Source organism: Furipterus horrens, unplaced genomic scaffold, assembly GCF_987537825.1.
Source record: "Furipterus horrens unplaced genomic scaffold, mFurHor1.1.pri manual_scaffold_7, whole genome shotgun sequence".
Classification (NCBI taxonomy): Eukaryota; Metazoa; Chordata; class Mammalia; order Chiroptera; family Furipteridae; genus Furipterus; species Furipterus horrens.
Genome location: NW_028327177.1, coordinates 22,135,073 through 22,150,935, shown reverse-complemented (window position 1 = coordinate 22,150,935; position 15,863 = coordinate 22,135,073). Strand labels below are relative to the sequence as shown.

At 45.8% G+C, this 15,863-nt stretch overlaps 1 long non-coding RNA gene across 1 annotated transcript; it reads left to right on the top strand.

The window, feature by feature from the left end:
• Nucleotides 1-4,049: 4,049 nt before the first annotated feature.
• Nucleotides 4,050-14,956, top strand: LOC150004106 (uncharacterized). Its single transcript, XR_016512270.1, has 4 exons — nucleotides 4,050-4,133; nucleotides 7,646-7,744; nucleotides 11,257-11,355; nucleotides 14,868-14,956. It is a non-coding gene; the product is annotated as an uncharacterized LOC150004106 (long non-coding RNA).
• Nucleotides 14,957-15,863: the final 907 nt, after the last annotated feature.

Sequence of the window (15,863 nt, the reverse complement as noted above, 5' to 3'; positions counted from 1 at the left end):
GAAATTCACCCAACCTTGGTTTAGAATGAGTTCCTTGTTGTGTCACAGATATTTTTTGAAATATGCTGAAACCTAACAAAAATCTTATCCAGAAGGACACACAGACATGTCAAATTTGGCAGTTCCATAAAAGTCTCAGTTTCCTTGAAGCCACTTATGGAAATATGAACCCTAAACTTATCAGCTCTTTAAGGTGTGAACTACACAATGTATTTTATTATTTTCATCAAAGTGTTAAAAACAGTTTAGGAGCACCATGGCTGGGTGGCTCAACTGGTTGGAGAATCATCCCATACACTGAAAGATTACAGGTTTGGTCCCTGGTCAGGGCACGTGCCTAGGTCACGGTTCCGTCTCTAGTCAGGGCACGTATGGGAGACAACTGCCTGAGGTTTCTCTCTCTGATCACTGTTTCACTCTCTCTCTGTCTCTCCCTTCCTTTCTAAGATCAATAAACATGTCCTCAAGTGAGGACTAAAAAATAAACTTAGGAGCACATAACTTATAGAATTTACTGACATAGTTATGATCAGAAACCTTTGTGTATTAGGTAATTAACAATATGTGTATGAACATAATTCATGAATGGTTACCTCAAATTCACTTCTGCGAATACACATCTCTGGCACCTTTGTACTAATTGGAGGACCATTAAAGAAAATCATCAGAATTTAGTTTGCCTGATCTCAAGATTACTCCATTAGAGGTGTTAGTTTATAACAAGAATCATCATTTGGTAATACTCTTTTTTATTCATCCAAGTAAATTTTTTAATAAAAAAAAAAAACACTTGCTAATAAAGAGACTACATATTTAACAGAAAAAAAATTGTTAAAACTAGAAGTTAAAGGCACATTGAGGGCGAGTGCTTTTTTAGTCCAAATTTTTTGTCTACTAATTTGGGTCTGGAGGAAGGTTGTGAAATTCCTGAAAAATGTTTCTGCCCCACCCCGAACCCAAAGATGCCTCACACTCTGACCCATCTCTTCGCTGGGTGTGAAGGACCGCACACATTTTCATCCAATTTAAGGAATTAATTTAACATATCAATTAAACCAATTTCAATGAAATTATTTTAAAGTTTTTTTATTAATGATAATTTTAAATTGATCAATGGTTAGCTATCAATATGTCATAAATTTAAAAAATTCTACTCTCAAAATCTATACTATTCCTAGTTCTATTCAAAAGGCATAAATATATCACATGTCTAGTAAGAAAATGTAATAGGGGACCTAAAATATAGTAAAGTACTTACTACATTTGACATTAAGTAATCTTATCTTAGAACGTAGGGTGTTGCTAGGGAAATAAATAGCACAAGTACTTTAAAAAGACATCGTTGCGAGATTTTAAAAGCTTTTCATGTGTTTTCCTTAAAAAAGCAAAGGCATTCAGCCACCTCACTTATTCTGTGGGTGTTTCTTCACATTTTCAAGAGTTGACATAATATGCGTCCTCTTTATTCTCTTTCTTTCTCAATTTACTGAAACGAGCTAACGAAAGCAGTACCTAATTAAGAGCCACACAAGTACCTAGCATTTTGGCTGGTAAAAAGCATGTGATCCTTCACCCTAACATTACGTTAGTTGTTTTACGGTAGCAATTAGATCCAATAGCCTTCCTAACCATGTATATGAGTAGAGACCCAAAACACCAGAATTAATTTGTAAAAAGTTGTGTATCTATTCTCACATATATAAACTTCGAAGTACTCTTCATTTGACGCAATACCCCTATTGAGACATTTTCCCCACTACTCAAAACAGTTTTTGAGCCCATCAGTTTTGATGCCTTTCAGTGCTGCTGCCATGTTTTGTTTCACTCCTTCCTCATCAGCAAAACTTTTCCCTTTGAGAACTTTTTTCATCCAGAGAAACAACAAACAAAAAAGTCACTTGGGGCAAGATCAGATAAGTAGGGAGGGTAAGGTACTGGGGTCATGATGTTTTGGTCAGAAACTGCTGAACACTCAGAGCAGTGTGGGTGTTGTACTTTTAAATTACCCATCATAAAATAGGCTAATGCGTTGATTCTTAAAAAAAAAAAAATGAAAATCACTGAAGCTGAATGCAGCCTCTCACAACGACGCCAGCTGGTACACTGATACTAATGGCGTCCTAGGTCACCTAGAGGAGGAATCACATACTATAAGGGGAGTGCCTTCCAGAAGATAATTCTGTTTGTTGTCCCAGCCCTTCTTCCTGTGCTCCCTGCACACCCTTCTCCCTCAGGCGATCCCCACACCATTGTTCATGTTCTAGCTACTCCATTTCCTATACTGTACTTTACTTCCCCATGGCTATGCCATAACTACCTATTTGTACTTCTTAATGTCTCATCCCCCACACCCTCCTCCCACATGGCAACCATCAAAATGCTCTCTGTTCTTCGTTTGCTTATTTTGTTTTTTAGATTCAATTGTTGATACATATCTATTTTTTTTTTTACCATTTTATTGTTCACAGGTTTTGTAAATTTAATTTTATTGATTTTCAATGACAGTATCCTGATTTTTCCCCCATTGCTCTCCCATGCCCTGCCCTCCCTCCTCCACAGCCTATAGTTTTGATCTTCTTTTTCTTAAGTAAGTAACTTTGTTACCTTTGAATGAGTATCAGAAGGGAAATAAAGGCAGGACCCTCACCATTGAAGCAAAGGAAGACATGTCTCACCCGTTGACCCAGTAATCCTGAGCCTGGTCCGATAAGGCTGCCAGGCATTCTGAACAACAAAGGCAAAACTATGATAGTACAAGAGGGGGTTAGCCCTTGAAAGTGTGTGTGTGTCATCTCCACTAGCTGGTAAAAGGAAAGCCTTGAGACTGTGTATTCATCCCAAGGCCTGGGAGGCGTGGAGGATTATAGTGCCCAAAGAAAAGTCCCTAAAACAACTTTGGTTAACTGCCTGCCTCCTGTCACATATGCAAAATGAAGAAATAGTCTAGAGAAAGATAAGAATTTGGGATAACAGAACCCCACACTATACCTACGTTTCATTAGTCATGTCTCTCTGGAAAAGCTGGCAGCATCTTTACCCATCAATCAAAATGTAACTTTTTCACACGCGCCCCCCACCCCCCCTCCATCACTGCCAGCCAACTATATAAATCCTCAAACAAAGGACTCGCTTCTCTTTTCTCTTGGCCCTTTTGTCAGGCAGGAGGCCCTTGGCCTCCTGGCCTCTGGCTACTCTCTTGTCTGGACACCTGGTCTCTGGCCACATAGGTTGCTAGTCACCCTTTGGCCACCCTTGCTTTTGCCACCCTTGCTTTGGCTGTCCCATTCACTAGTAAACTTTACATGCACACTGAGAGGCTCGCTGATCTGTATTTCTTTACTGTATCGACAAGAAGGACCAGGGTTTTCTCTGATAACACCTTTAACATGATGATGAACTCCTTTAGTTTTTTTCTTGTCTGGGAATATCTTTGATGGGTAGAACAACACCCACTCTCCATGGGGGATCAGCTGTGCAGGGGCAGGATGATGATGCTCCCATGTGATCTCTATCTATCCACTGGGTAGGAAGGCTCTGGGGTTTCCTGGATGGTGCAGGCCAAGGTCAGTCCCATAAAACTATCTGAGATGGCTGCCACTTGTGCTGGGCTTGGACATGGCTGGCTGCTGTTAGGGCCAGGCCTGTGGCCACGTAGCAAGAGATACTGGGGAAAGTGGCTTACTGAGGCTGCCTGTTGTTTGATAAAGTCAGGAAGTTGTGAAACACCAGCCATAACCAGGCATTCATATGATTAACAGTTTGAGTGGCTCTGTATGTTGGGTGGGACAGAGTCTCAGGGTCTATTCAGGGCGGGACAAACAGTGTAGCCATTTTGATTGTCTCAGATATGGCACCTGCCTTGTGGCTCTGTTGGCTCTGTGGTGGGAGGGCTCAGAAAATGGACAATAGCCTCTGTCTGCCTTTCTGTCTGGGACACGAGGGACAACAGAAGACAGGAGATGAAAAGGAGAGCCCAGGCAAGAATGTGAGTTCTGCAGAGACATGAGCCCATGTCTTCCTCTGTTGTCCCCCAGCTCCTGCCTTGATGCCAGACACTTCCATTTCTCCCTGTATGACACTGATGCCTTTCCAGCTGCTATTCCTGTGCTGGAGTTCAGAGGGAGTGAGTCTGGGTAAGTCCATATGTGGGTTCTTAAGGGGAATGGAATGGAACTCCAGATGTTTCTTCCACCAAGTCATTCCCAATGACTTTTGTAGCCAGAATTTATGGGGACTTATCTTGCTGGCACTGGAATCTCGGGCTGAGGGCCTGGACTGGGGCTGGCTCCCAAGATATCCCCCCCTAATTTTTACCTATTGCATGTGGGTGTGGGACCAACCTGTTCCGCGTATCTGTCCCTTCTCCCAGTCTGGTTGGACATGATTTCTTTAATTCTGTAGTCATCAGACTTCCCTTAAACTTCATATGTGATGGTTATGAGTGATGGTTTTGCTATATTTCGGTTCTAATTTTGATGTCGTGTGAGAAGGCAAGCTGTGTTTACCTGTGTAGCCACCTTGACTGGAAGTCTACCAATGGCTTCCCCGTGGCTATGCTCTAACTACCAATTTGTACTTCTTAATGCCCTCATCCCCCACTCCCTCCTCCCAACCATCAAAATGTTCTATGTTCTTCTTGTTTGCTTACTTTTTTTAGATTCAATTGTTGATACATATGTATTCTTAGCCATTTTATTGTTCATTCATTTTTTAAATTTTATTGTTTTTCAATTACAGTTGTCCCAATTTTTCCCCCATTGCTCTTCCGTGCCCAGCCCTCCTTCACCCCACAGTCTACATTTTGATCTTCTTTTTCTTAAGTCCCTTTAATACGATCATGGTGAACTCCTTTAGTTCTTTCTTGGGGTATATCCTTGATGGTAGCTGGTGGATCAGAAAGGTGGTGAGTGGCTGGGTGGTTGTTCAGGGTAGGGGGCATCTGGTGGATTACTCCCGCCTATTCTGGCGGAGGGTACTGGGTTTGGGGATCTTGGGAGGGCGAGGATGGAATGTAGTGGGGTTGCCCTCCAACAGGAAGCACGGGTACTGCCGCTGATGGTACGGTTGCTGCAGACGGCTTGCATTTCTTTCCTCCGCAAGGACTAGGCCCTTGTAGAGCCTCTGGTGTCTTGCCGTGATGTCCTGCCTCTGCATTGCCGCAGCCATGGCCTGGGCTCCCTTGGTGTTATGTGCCATGACTGCTGGCCGCCCCTCCAGCCCAGCTCCCTGTGCTGTTATAGCTGGCAGATGGAATGGCTCAGCTAACCGGCTGCTGGAGCCTGGGCCTTCATTGGGAGCGACAGGCAATGCAGAGGTGTCATGCAGCCTTCTGGCCACGGTTCCCCGTGGTGGTAATCTGGGGAACCGGGTGGCTGCTTTAGGTGTTATAAAAATACGGCCGTTGCCCGACAGCTCAGTTCTTCCAGGGACCGCCCTGAGTGGCACCACGCTGCCGGTATGGTCCCAGCGGGGCGTGATGGTACCCTGTGCCACCCCCTGCTGTGGTCTGGGTGGTGCAGCCCTGGCACTCCGCCTTCCGGGCGCAGAGCTCCCCACCTCCCAAACACCATCAGGTGGCTTCAACAGGCCCTTCCCAACCACACACAGCTCTGGCCCCACAAAGGCCTGAGGCCTTGGTTGTGTAACCTGCCACATAGCGTACTGCCTTCTCTTTTTGTATTTTCTGATTGCTTTCCCAGATGGGAATGAGGAAACTTGAACGCCGGCCTTTCTTTTATAGTCAGGGCTCCATTGTGACCCTGCTCTATTATGACCCAGGCAGTGGGAGTAGAGCCAGCTGACCTCATAGTCAGCCTTGGCCCAGGCATGTGTGTTAGTGTTGGGGACGTATTTTCTTCAAACCAAAAATATTCAGAAGTTCTATAAGGTGGGCTTGTCTGCTATTATAGTCAGCTCCTGTAGCTGGGCTTGAGGTGCAAGTTCACATGCAGCTCAGTGAAGGCCTAGGAGATGCTGGACTTGGACTTGCCATTGAGCTTTATATTCTGGGCACTGAATCTGAGCTTTCTCATGCTTTTGTTAATCTTGCTTTCTTCTCCCCTTCTATAGCGGCATCTTCAATGGCTCTCCATACCACCCAGACAGTCTCTTTCCTGTATATTTATTTATGTATTTATTAGTGTTTTCTTATTTTTTAAAAATATATTTTATTGATTATGCTGTTACAGTTGTCCCAATTTCCCCCCCTTACTCCCTTCCACACATTAACCCCATTCCTTTCGGCAGTACCCCCCACCCCCACTGTTAGTTCATGTCCATGTGTCGTGCATATAATTTCTTTTGCTACACAATTTCCTGTACTGTTCTTAACATCCTTCTCTCTGTTCTCTATCTACCAATTTGAACTTCTTAATTCCTGAATCTTTTCCCTCATTCTTGCACCCCCCCCCAACTGATAACCCTCCATGTGATCTCCATATCCATGAGGAAGTTCTGCTTGTTTGCTTAGTTTGATTTCTGATTCAGTTGTTGATAGTTGTGAATTTGTTGTCATTTTAATGTTCATAGTTTTGATCTTCTTTTTCTCAAATAAGTCCCCTTAACATTTCAGGTAATAATGGCTTGGTGGTGATGAACTCCTTTAACCTTAGTGTCTCATTGTTGTTCCTGTTCACCTGAAACTTCCAGAAAGCTGCTAATCAATGCCTTTCTTTTTAGCTTGACAATAGGACTCCCCTCTGTTAGTCTTACACATATATGCTTAATGGTTCTATTCCAAATAGTATGTTTCTTTTAAAGTTTAAGTTCCTTGGAAGTTAATCCAAACTTGTGGCTCTACAAGACTTCAAGAAATAGTTTTAGGTCTCTGGCCACATAGGTTGCTAGTCACCCTTTGGCCACCCTTGCTTTTGCCACCCTTGCTTTGGCTGTCCCATTCACTAGTAAACTTTACATGCACACTGAGAGGCTCGCTGATCTGTATTTCTTTACTGTATCGACAAGAAGGACCAGGGTTTTCTCTGATAACACCTTTAACATGATGATGAACTCCTTTAGTTTTTTTCTTGTCTGGGAATATCTTTGATGGGTAGAACAACACCCACTCTCCATGGGGGATCAGCTGTGCAGGGGCAGGATGATGATGCTCCCATGTGATCTCTATCTATCCACTGGGTAGGAAGGCTCTGGGGTTTCCTGGATGGTGCAGGCCAAGGTCAGTCCCATAAAACTATCTGAGATGGCTGCCACTTGTGCTGGGCTTGGACATGGCTGGCTGCTGTTAGGGCCAGGCCTGTGGCCACGTAGCAAGAGATACTGGGGAAAGTGGCTTACTGAGGCTGCCTGTTGTTTGATAAAGTCAGGAAGTTGTGAAACACCAGCCATAACCAGGCATTCATATGATTAACAGTTTGAGTGGCTCTGTATGTTGGGTGGGACAGAGTCTCAGGGTCTATTCAGGGCGGGACAAACAGTGTAGCCATTTTGATTGTCTCAGATATGGCACCTGCCTTGTGGCTCTGTTGGCTCTGTGGTGGGAGGGCTCAGAAAATGGACAATAGCCTCTGTCTGCCTTTCTGTCTGGGACACGAGGGACAACAGAAGACAGGAGATGAAAAGGAGAGCCCAGGCAAGAATGTGAGTTCTGCAGAGACATGAGCCCATGTCTTCCTCTGTTGTCCCCCAGCTCCTGCCTTGATGCCAGACACTTCCATTTCTCCCTGTATGACACTGATGCCTTTCCAGCTGCTATTCCTGTGCTGGAGTTCAGAGGGAGTGAGTCTGGGTAAGTCCATATGTGGGTTCTTAAGGGGAATGGAATGGAACTCCAGATGTTTCTTCCACCAAGTCATTCCCAATGACTTTTGTAGCCAGAATTTATGGGGACTTATCTTGCTGGCACTGGAATCTCGGGCTGAGGGCCTGGACTGGGGCTGGCTCCCAAGATATCCCCCCCTAATTTTTACCTATTGCATGTGGGTGTGGGACCAACCTGTTCCGCGTATCTGTCCCTTCTCCCAGTCTGGTTGGACATGATTTCTTTAATTCTGTAGTCATCAGACTTCCCTTAAACTTCATATGTGATGGTTATGAGTGATGGTTTTGCTATATTTCGGTTCTAATTTTGATGTCGTGTGAGAAGGCAAGCTGTGTTTACCTGTGTAGCCACCTTGACTGGAAGTCTACCAATGGCTTCCCCGTGGCTATGCTCTAACTACCAATTTGTACTTCTTAATGCCCTCATCCCCCACTCCCTCCTCCCAACCATCAAAATGTTCTATGTTCTTCTTGTTTGCTTACTTTTTTTAGATTCAATTGTTGATACATATGTATTCTTAGCCATTTTATTGTTCATTCATTTTTTAAATTTTATTGTTTTTCAATTACAGTTGTCCCAATTTTTCCCCCATTGCTCTTCCGTGCCCAGCCCTCCTTCACCCCACAGTCTACATTTTGATCTTCTTTTTCTTAAGTCCCTTTAATACGATCATGGTGAACTCCTTTAGTTCTTTCTTGGGGTATATCCTTGATGGTAGCTGGTGGATCAGAAAGGTGGTGAGTGGCTGGGTGGTTGTTCAGGGTAGGGGGCATCTGGTGGATTACTCCCGCCTATTCTGGCGGAGGGTACTGGGTTTGGGGATCTTGGGAGGGCGAGGATGGAATGTAGTGGGGTTGCCCTCCAACAGGAAGCACGGGTACTGCCGCTGATGGTACGGTTGCTGCAGACGGCTTGCATTTCTTTCCTCCGCAAGGACTAGGCCCTTGTAGAGCCTCTGGTGTCTTGCCGTGATGTCCTGCCTCTGCATTGCCGCAGCCATGGCCTGGGCTCCCTTGGTGTTATGTGCCATGACTGCTGGCCGCCCCTCCAGCCCAGCTCCCTGTGCTGTTATAGCTGGCAGATGGAATGGCTCAGCTAACCGGCTGCTGGAGCCTGGGCCTTCATTGGGAGCGACAGGCAATGCAGAGGTGTCATGCAGCCTTCTGGCCACGGTTCCCCGTGGTGGTAATCTGGGGAACCGGGTGGCTGCTTTAGGTGTTATAAAAATACGGCCGTTGCCCGACAGCTCAGTTCTTCCAGGGACCGCCCTGAGTGGCACCACGCTGCCGGTATGGTCCCAGCGGGGCGTGATGGTACCCTGTGCCACCCCCTGCTGTGGTCTGGGTGGTGCAGCCCTGGCACTCCGCCTTCCGGGCGCAGAGCTCCCCACCTCCCAAACACCATCAGGTGGCTTCAACAGGCCCTTCCCAACCACACACAGCTCTGGCCCCACAAAGGCCTGAGGCCTTGGTTGTGTAACCTGCCACATAGCGTACTGCCTTCTCTTTTTGTATTTTCTGATTGCTTTCCCAGATGGGAATGAGGAAACTTGAACGCCGGCCTTTCTTTTATAGTCAGGGCTCCATTGTGACCCTGCTCTATTATGACCCAGGCAGTGGGAGTAGAGCCAGCTGACCTCATAGTCAGCCTTGGCCCAGGCATGTGTGTTAGTGTTGGGGACGTATTTTCTTCAAACCAAAAATATTCAGAAGTTCTATAAGGTGGGCTTGTCTGCTATTATAGTCAGCTCCTGTAGCTGGGCTTGAGGTGCAAGTTCACATGCAGCTCAGTGAAGGCCTAGGAGATGCTGGACTTGGACTTGCCATTGAGCTTTATATTCTGGGCACTGAATCTGAGCTTTCTCATGCTTTTGTTAATCTTGCTTTCTTCTCCCCTTCTATAGCGGCATCTTCAATGGCTCTCCATACCACCCAGACAGTCTCTTTCCTGTATATTTATTTATGTATTTATTAGTGTTTTCTTATTTTTTAAAAATATATTTTATTGATTATGCTGTTACAGTTGTCCCAATTTCCCCCCCTTACTCCCTTCCACACATTAACCCCATTCCTTTCGGCAGTACCCCCCACCCCCACTGTTAGTTCATGTCCATGTGTCGTGCATATAATTTCTTTTGCTACACAATTTCCTGTACTGTTCTTAACATCCTTCTCTCTGTTCTCTATCTACCAATTTGAACTTCTTAATTCCTGAATCTTTTCCCTCATTCTTGCACCCCCCCCCAACTGATAACCCTCCATGTGATCTCCATATCCATGAGGAAGTTCTGCTTGTTTGCTTAGTTTGATTTCTGATTCAGTTGTTGATAGTTGTGAATTTGTTGTCATTTTAATGTTCATAGTTTTGATCTTCTTTTTCTCAAATAAGTCCCCTTAACATTTCAGGTAATAATGGCTTGGTGGTGATGAACTCCTTTAACCATAGTGTCTCATTGTTGTTCCTGTTCACCTGAAACTTCCAGAAAGCTGCTAATCAATGCCTTTCTTTTTAGCTTGACAATAGGACTCCCCTCTGTTAGTCTTACACATATATGCTTAATGGTTCTATTCCAAATAGTATGTTTCTTTTAAAGTTTAAGTTCCTTGGAAGTTAATCCAAACTTGTGGCTCTACAAGACTTCAAGAAATAGTTTTAGGTCTCTGGCCACATAGGTTGCTAGTCACCCTTTGGCCACCCTTGCTTTTGCCACCCTTGCTTTGGCTGTCCCATTCACTAGTAAACTTTACATGCACACTGAGAGGCTCGCTGATCTGTATTTCTTTACTGTATCGACAAGAAGGACCAGGGTTTTCTCTGATAACACCTTTAACATGATGATGAACTCCTTTAGTTTTTTTCTTGTCTGGGAATATCTTTGATGGGTAGAACAACACCCACTCTCCATGGGGGATCAGCTGTGCAGGGGCAGGATGATGATGCTCCCATGTGATCTCTATCTATCCACTGGGTAGGAAGGCTCTGGGGTTTCCTGGATGGTGCAGGCCAAGGTCAGTCCCATAAAACTATCTGAGATGGCTGCCACTTGTGCTGGGCTTGGACATGGCTGGCTGCTGTTAGGGCCAGGCCTGTGGCCACGTAGCAAGAGATACTGGGGAAAGTGGCTTACTGAGGCTGCCTGTTGTTTGATAAAGTCAGGAAGTTGTGAAACACCAGCCATAACCAGGCATTCATATGATTAACAGTTTGAGTGGCTCTGTATGTTGGGTGGGACAGAGTCTCAGGGTCTATTCAGGGCGGGACAAACAGTGTAGCCATTTTGATTGTCTCAGATATGGCACCTGCCTTGTGGCTCTGTTGGCTCTGTGGTGGGAGGGCTCAGAAAATGGACAATAGCCTCTGTCTGCCTTTCTGTCTGGGACACGAGGGACAACAGAAGACAGGAGATGAAAAGGAGAGCCCAGGCAAGAATGTGAGTTCTGCAGAGACATGAGCCCATGTCTTCCTCTGTTGTCCCCCAGCTCCTGCCTTGATGCCAGACACTTCCATTTCTCCCTGTATGACACTGATGCCTTTCCAGCTGCTATTCCTGTGCTGGAGTTCAGAGGGAGTGAGTCTGGGTAAGTCCATATGTGGGTTCTTAAGGGGAATGGAATGGAACTCCAGATGTTTCTTCCACCAAGTCATTCCCAATGACTTTTGTAGCCAGAATTTATGGGGACTTATCTTGCTGGCACTGGAATCTCGGGCTGAGGGCCTGGACTGGGGCTGGCTCCCAAGATATCCCCCCCTAATTTTTACCTATTGCATGTGGGTGTGGGACCAACCTGTTCCGCGTATCTGTCCCTTCTCCCAGTCTGGTTGGACATGATTTCTTTAATTCTGTAGTCATCAGACTTCCCTTAAACTTCATATGTGATGGTTATGAGTGATGGTTTTGCTATATTTCGGTTCTAATTTTGATGTCGTGTGAGAAGGCAAGCTGTGTTTACCTGTGTAGCCACCTTGACTGGAAGTCTACCAATGGCTTCCCCGTGGCTATGCTCTAACTACCAATTTGTACTTCTTAATGCCCTCATCCCCCACTCCCTCCTCCCAACCATCAAAATGTTCTATGTTCTTCTTGTTTGCTTACTTTTTTTAGATTCAATTGTTGATACATATGTATTCTTAGCCATTTTATTGTTCATTCATTTTTTAAATTTTATTGTTTTTCAATTACAGTTGTCCCAATTTTTCCCCCATTGCTCTTCCGTGCCCAGCCCTCCTTCACCCCACAGTCTACATTTTGATCTTCTTTTTCTTAAGTCCCTTTAATACGATCATGGTGAACTCCTTTAGTTCTTTCTTGGGGTATATCCTTGATGGTAGCTGGTGGATCAGAAAGGTGGTGAGTGGCTGGGTGGTTGTTCAGGGTAGGGGGCATCTGGTGGATTACTCCCGCCTATTCTGGCGGAGGGTACTGGGTTTGGGGATCTTGGGAGGGCGAGGATGGAATGTAGTGGGGTTGCCCTCCAACAGGAAGCACGGGTACTGCCGCTGATGGTACGGTTGCTGCAGACGGCTTGCATTTCTTTCCTCCGCAAGGACTAGGCCCTTGTAGAGCCTCTGGTGTCTTGCCGTGATGTCCTGCCTCTGCATTGCCGCAGCCATGGCCTGGGCTCCCTTGGTGTTATGTGCCATGACTGCTGGCCGCCCCTCCAGCCCAGCTCCCTGTGCTGTTATAGCTGGCAGATGGAATGGCTCAGCTAACCGGCTGCTGGAGCCTGGGCCTTCATTGGGAGCGACAGGCAATGCAGAGGTGTCATGCAGCCTTCTGGCCACGGTTCCCCGTGGTGGTAATCTGGGGAACCGGGTGGCTGCTTTAGGTGTTATAAAAATACGGCCGTTGCCCGACAGCTCAGTTCTTCCAGGGACCGCCCTGAGTGGCACCACGCTGCCGGTATGGTCCCAGCGGGGCGTGATGGTACCCTGTGCCACCCCCTGCTGTGGTCTGGGTGGTGCAGCCCTGGCACTCCGCCTTCCGGGCGCAGAGCTCCCCACCTCCCAAACACCATCAGGTGGCTTCAACAGGCCCTTCCCAACCACACACAGCTCTGGCCCCACAAAGGCCTGAGGCCTTGGTTGTGTAACCTGCCACATAGCGTACTGCCTTCTCTTTTTGTATTTTCTGATTGCTTTCCCAGATGGGAATGAGGAAACTTGAACGCCGGCCTTTCTTTTATAGTCAGGGCTCCATTGTGACCCTGCTCTATTATGACCCAGGCAGTGGGAGTAGAGCCAGCTGACCTCATAGTCAGCCTTGGCCCAGGCATGTGTGTTAGTGTTGGGGACGTATTTTCTTCAAACCAAAAATATTCAGAAGTTCTATAAGGTGGGCTTGTCTGCTATTATAGTCAGCTCCTGTAGCTGGGCTTGAGGTGCAAGTTCACATGCAGCTCAGTGAAGGCCTAGGAGATGCTGGACTTGGACTTGCCATTGAGCTTTATATTCTGGGCACTGAATCTGAGCTTTCTCATGCTTTTGTTAATCTTGCTTTCTTCTCCCCTTCTATAGCGGCATCTTCAATGGCTCTCCATACCACCCAGACAGTCTCTTTCCTGTATATTTATTTATGTATTTATTAGTGTTTTCTTATTTTTTAAAAATATATTTTATTGATTATGCTGTTACAGTTGTCCCAATTTCCCCCCCTTACTCCCTTCCACACATTAACCCCATTCCTTTCGGCAGTACCCCCCACCCCCACTGTTAGTTCATGTCCATGTGTCGTGCATATAATTTCTTTTGCTACACAATTTCCTGTACTGTTCTTAACATCCTTCTCTCTGTTCTCTATCTACCAATTTGAACTTCTTAATTCCTGAATCTTTTCCCTCATTCTTGCACCCCCCCCCAACTGATAACCCTCCATGTGATCTCCATATCCATGAGGAAGTTCTGCTTGTTTGCTTAGTTTGATTTCTGATTCAGTTGTTGATAGTTGTGAATTTGTTGTCATTTTAATGTTCATAGTTTTGATCTTCTTTTTCTCAAATAAGTCCCCTTAACATTTCAGGTAATAATGGCTTGGTGGTGATGAACTCCTTTAACCATAGTGTCTCATTGTTGTTCCTGTTCACCTGAAACTTCCAGAAAGCTGCTAATCAATGCCTTTCTTTTTAGCTTGACAATAGGACTCCCCTCTGTTAGTCTTACACATATATGCTTAATGGTTCTATTCCAAATAGTATGTTTCTTTTAAAGTTTAAGTTCCTTGGAAGTTAATCCAAACTTGTGGCTCTACAAGACTTCAAGAAATAGTTTTAGGTCTCTGGCCACATAGGTTGCTAGTCACCCTTTGGCCACCCTTGCTTTTGCCACCCTTGCTTTGGCTGTCCCATTCACTAGTAAACTTTACATGCACACTGAGAGGCTCGCTGATCTGTATTTCTTTACTGTATCGACAAGAAGGACCAGGGTTTTCTCTGATAACACCTTTAACATGATGATGAACTCCTTTAGTTTTTTTCTTGTCTGGGAATATCTTTGATGGGTAGAACAACACCCACTCTCCATGGGGGATCAGCTGTGCAGGGGCAGGATGATGATGCTCCCATGTGATCTCTATCTATCCACTGGGTAGGAAGGCTCTGGGGTTTCCTGGATGGTGCAGGCCAAGGTCAGTCCCATAAAACTATCTGAGATGGCTGCCACTTGTGCTGGGCTTGGACATGGCTGGCTGCTGTTAGGGCCAGGCCTGTGGCCACGTAGCAAGAGATACTGGGGAAAGTGGCTTACTGAGGCTGCCTGTTGTTTGATAAAGTCAGGAAGTTGTGAAACACCAGCCATAACCAGGCATTCATATGATTAACAGTTTGAGTGGCTCTGTATGTTGGGTGGGACAGAGTCTCAGGGTCTATTCAGGGCGGGACAAACAGTGTAGCCATTTTGATTGTCTCAGATATGGCACCTGCCTTGTGGCTCTGTTGGCTCTGTGGTGGGAGGGCTCAGAAAATGGACAATAGCCTCTGTCTGCCTTTCTGTCTGGGACACGAGGGACAACAGAAGACAGGAGATGAAAAGGAGAGCCCAGGCAAGAATGTGAGTTCTGCAGAGACATGAGCCCATGTCTTCCTCTGTTGTCCCCCAGCTCCTGCCTTGATGCCAGACACTTCCATTTCTCCCTGTATGACACTGATGCCTTTCCAGCTGCTATTCCTGTGCTGGAGTTCAGAGGGAGTGAGTCTGGGTAAGTCCATATGTGGGTTCTTAAGGGGAATGGAATGGAACTCCAGATGTTTCTTCCACCAAGTCATTCCCAATGACTTTTGTAGCCAGAATTTATGGGGACTTATCTTGCTGGCACTGGAATCTCGGGCTGAGGGCCTGGACTGGGGCTGGCTCCCAAGATATCCCCCCCTAATTTTTACCTATTGCATGTGGGTGTGGGACCAACCTGTTCCGCGTATCTGTCCCTTCTCCCAGTCTGGTTGGACATGATTTCTTTAATTCTGTAGTCATCAGACTTCCCTTAAACTTCATATGTGATGGTTATGAGTGATGGTTTTGCTATATTTCGGTTCTAATTTTGATGTCGTGTGAGAAGGCAAGCTGTGTTTACCTGTGTAGCCACCTTGACTGGAAGTCTACCAATGGCTTCCCCGTGGCTATGCTCTAACTACCAATTTGTACTTCTTAATGCCCTCATCCCCCACTCCCTCCTCCCAACCATCAAAATGTTCTATGTTCTTCTTGTTTGCTTACTTTTTTTAGATTCAATTGTTGATACATATGTATTCTTAGCCATTTTATTGTTCATTCATTTTTAAATTTTATTGTTTTTCAATTACAGTTGTCCCAATTTTTCCCCCATTGCTCTTCCGTGCCCAGCCCTCCTTCACCCCACAGTCTACATTTTGATCTTCTTTTTCTTAAGTCCCTTTAATACGATCATGGTGAACTCCTTTAGTTCTTTCTTGGGGTATATCCTTGATGGTAGCTGGTGGATCAGAAAGGTGGTGAGTGGCTGGGTGGTTGTTCAGGGTAGGGGGCATCTGGTGGATTACTCCCGCCTATTCTGGCGGAGGGTACTGGGTTTGGGGATCTTGGGAGGGCGAGGATGGAATGTAGTGGGGTTGCCCTCCAA